Below are 3464 nucleotides of genomic sequence, written 5' to 3' on the forward strand. Positions count from 1 at the left end.
CAGAGGAGTAACAGCTACCACTGGCTGCCCAGGCCTGCAGACTCATGGACTCAGAATAAGGCAGAACCATGTGTGGGAATTATCCTGGGAGCCTAACTGGATTATTAATTAAGTCCAGAGAGGCAAAGAGCTGTGGGATGAGGTCAGAAGATAAGTCCAGGGTGCAGTCAAAGGACACTTGGAGCTTGTGCCTGGTCCATAGCACTGACTTCCAACCCTGTTAATAGCTTTCCCAGCCTACACTGCAGCTAACAATTATCATGTGACCCATTCTGATTAATGAGATAAAGGGTGTGAAACTCTTACTCAGAGTAGGAAAGTCAGACAGAAGGAATACCTTCTTCCTTTACCTTGGCTGCTGTAATGATATGTTCTGTCTCTTTAAGAGACAAGCCACATCCACTCCCCCCATCCGCCGAGGCAGGCAGATCTTCCTTCCTGCTTGCAGCCTGAGTCTCTTCCCTTTCCATCTCTCTCTCTAAGAGGCAGCTTCTGCTCTCTCTCCTTTCCCCCTCTCTTTCTCTGTTCTTCTCTCCTTCTCCCTCTTCCCTTCCATAACCCACTGAATAAATATCCAGCCTCACTCTGCATGGTGTGCCTATCCGTCTGTCTCTCACCTGCCACCACCATGTGGCCTGCTGCCCAGGACCAGCCTCCCTCTGAGAGCACGGCATGGGAACTGTGCCGTCCATACCTGGGACTGGCTACTCTGGGGCCTGCTGCCTGCCCCCGCTCGGGGACCTGCAGTGTGGTCTCATGGCTCACTGCAGCTGCAGCCACTGGGGATCCACAGCATTTTTTATTTAATCCATTTCAGCTGCCTTCCTATTGTCTCCTTTGATAACACCATTGAGACAGCCATGCTTGACCCAGAGGGAAAAGTACTAAGAACTGAGGAGAAATGGACACAGAACCCAGAGGTTGCAGGGCTCAGGAACAAGTCCTGGTGTTGTACTGGAATCTTTACTCCTGGACGCCATAACCATCTGCCATCATGCGGTTGTGTGGTCCTCTGCAGGATACCTCAGTCAGCGGCCATAGCAATAAAGCAGGCATGAGGACGACTCCGTGTGGGGTGGGTCTATGTGATGGTAATGGTGTTGTCACATTCCTTCATAGAAGAAGTGGGGACAGACTGCCATAGACACAATAGCCCTGACTCCTCCAGCCTCAGTTACCCAAGGCCAGAGTCTAGATGGGTAGAGAGCTGACCTCAGGGGGGACTCTTCAGTGGTGGACAACAAGGTGAGTTGTCGTACTCAGGGAGGGGACTTCCTGGTGGGATAGCTGCTTCTTAATCAGCCCTGTTCCCATAAGTAACTTCAGTAAACTCTCTGGTTTACCAAGGTGGACTTGAACGTCTTGATTTATTTCTTTATTGGTCTGCTGCCCAATCTGGGATTTCTTGCCTCTTTCCAAGAAAAGTCAGCACCACTTGGGAGTGGCCACTTTGCAACTTTTTGCATGTGGGCTAATGAAATGACTCCGGGTCAAGCCATTGTGAGTCTGCTTCTATCACAACTGAACACAATCCCAACTCCAGAAAACATGACTGTGCAGAGAGTGTGGGCCCCACCCTCAATTCAGCCCTTCTTCTAAAGAACCGTGACTCAGCCTTCCTATTCCATACACTATCTTGTCTTCTCCTAGGCTCACCAGAGCCTGGCTTGAATGTCAAGGTCAGATCACACGCTCCTCCTCTCAGCTACCTTAGCTACATATGTCTGGTTTTAAAGCACACGCCACATGGTTTTGTCAGGGTAACTTACCCACATGATGTATGTTATTTATCATCTCACAGTTTCTGGGGGTCAAGAATCTGCCCATGGCTTAGTTGGGGGTCTTCACTTCTGGTTCCCTCATTTAGCTGTAATGAAGGTGTCTGGCAGGCTTGGGTCCTTTTCTAAAATCTCCACAGGGCCAGAGCTCCTACCTGGTTTACTTCCACAGCTGTTGATAAAATTCAGGTACATTTGGGTTACTGTGCTGAGGACTTGAGTTCCTTAGTGGCTGTTGGCTGAGGAACTGGCCTCAGTTCTTCCCCATGCAGCCCTTCACATTATAGCAGTTGGCTTCTCCAAAGCAAGCAAAGCAGAGAATCTGCTAGCAAGACAGAAGTTACAACTGTTAGTTGTCAAATCACAAGTGACATCCACTTATTTTGAGATATTCTATTGGCTAGAAGCAAGTTTTGGGTCCTGCTCACATTCAAAGTAACGGTTTGACCAGAAGGTGTAAACCCTAGGAACTGGGGAGAATGGGGACCTGTGAACAGAGGTTTGTGTCCTGTCCTGAATGGCAGTCATTCAGTCCCAAAGAAACACACAGAGGTCTACATTAATTATAAACTGGTTGGCCTCTTAGTTCAGGCTTCTTATTAATTAACTCTTGTATATTAAATTAACCCATAATTATTGCCTGTGTTAGCCATGTGCCTCGATACCTTTATCAGTGAGGTACTCTATCTTGCTTCCTCTGCATCTGGGTGACGACTGTAGACTAAGTCTTTCCTCTCCCCAGAATTCTCCTGTTCTGGTTGCCACACCTATACTTCCTGCCTGGCTACTGGCCAAACTGCATTTTATTAAACCAATACAAGTGATAAATCTTTACAGGATATAAGACCATTGTCCCTCAGGAGGGACCACTGTCTGCCATAAGTGTCTGTCACAGTGTCCAACTTGTTCATTCCTTTGCTGTTACACACCCAGGCTGTTGATAGTCTTCGCAGCAGCGTAAACAATGTCATCATCCTGGTGACTGTACCTTCAGGAATGGGCCCAGGATTTCTTGGGACACTATCTGAAAATGGAATTTCTCATTCTAAGGCTAACTGATTTACTACAAAGCACTATATCAAAGATATACCAGATAGATGTATGAGCTCAACAGCACTGTGAATGTGGAGCGCGCGCGCACACACACACACACACACACACACACTCACTCTCACACACACTCACTCACACACACACACACACACACAAATACTGAGCATTTAATCATCTGACTAATATTTTTTTCAGTGTAATAGGTGATAGCTGATGTCTGTGTGTTTTAGTCTGCAATTGTGTTCCAGTAAAGTTGAATGCATTGTTTTTCATTATAAGCTGCTTATCTATGTTAGGGTACTTTGATTAGCAAGCGTAAAGATCCATTTGAACCCACATAAGTATTAAAATGAAAACTCCCATTTCTCCAAGGAGAAGATGGGGCAACTCTCCAAATCAACAGTTGCTTTTCCTTGTGTCTGTCTCAGCATCTGGAAGTCACTCTGTTCATTGTCCACACTCTGGGGACCCAGGGGATCTCATTTCTTTCTATCAGTTCTTCTGCTTTGTTTTCTTTTCCTTATTGACGGTCCTTACTCAGAGTAAGGCTCCCCAGAGCTTCCGTTTGTATTCTAATATAAGATGTATCCATCACAAAAACAGATGTGTATAAAGTCAAATGTCACAATACGA

This window comes from Microtus oregoni, unplaced genomic scaffold (assembly GCF_018167655.1).
Source record: "Microtus oregoni isolate MIOR12 unplaced genomic scaffold, Mior012 000011F_ref0000422, whole genome shotgun sequence".
NCBI classification, from domain to species: domain Eukaryota; kingdom Metazoa; phylum Chordata; class Mammalia; order Rodentia; family Cricetidae; genus Microtus; species Microtus oregoni.